Consider the following 620-nt stretch of genomic DNA (forward strand, 5'->3'; position numbering starts at 1 on the left):
CCACCATTCCTGGTATAAGTTACCTATTACTATGTAACAAATTACCCCAAAATTTAGTATCTAAAAACAAAAATACTATCTCAGAGTATCTGGGGGTCAGAATCCAGGAGCAGGTTAGCTTGCTATTTTGGCTCAGGTGCTCTTACAGAGTGGCAGTTCAGATGTTACCCAGGGCTGAGTCATCTGAGAGCTTGGCTGAGCTGGAGCATCTGCTTCCTGTTGACAGGCACAGTTCCTCACTATGTGGACCTATCCCTGGAGCTGTTTGCAACATTGTGGCTGGCTTACCCCAAATAAGTGATCCAAAAGAAACAGTGTTGCTGCAATTTCTTTATGACCTAGACTGTAAGTCACTCACTGAACTTTTGCTTTGTCTTATCACAGGAGGGGATTACATGAGGGTATGAATACCAGGAATCGGATCACTGGAGGCCATCTTAGAGTGTGGCTATGATACCCTCCAAATTTTAATTTTTAAATATTTTTATGGTATGATGTAAAAAACAAAATTTACCATTTTGGCCAGGCGTGGTGGCTCATGCCTGTAATCCTAGTACTCTGGGAGGCCGAGGCGGGGGGATCATTTGAACTCAGAAGTTCAAGACCAGCCTGAGCAAGAG

Source organism: Propithecus coquereli, unplaced genomic scaffold (assembly GCF_000956105.1).
Source record: "Propithecus coquereli isolate 6110/MARCELLA unplaced genomic scaffold, Pcoq_1.0 Scaffold15, whole genome shotgun sequence".
Lineage (NCBI taxonomy): Eukaryota > Metazoa > Chordata > Mammalia > Primates > Indriidae > Propithecus > Propithecus coquereli.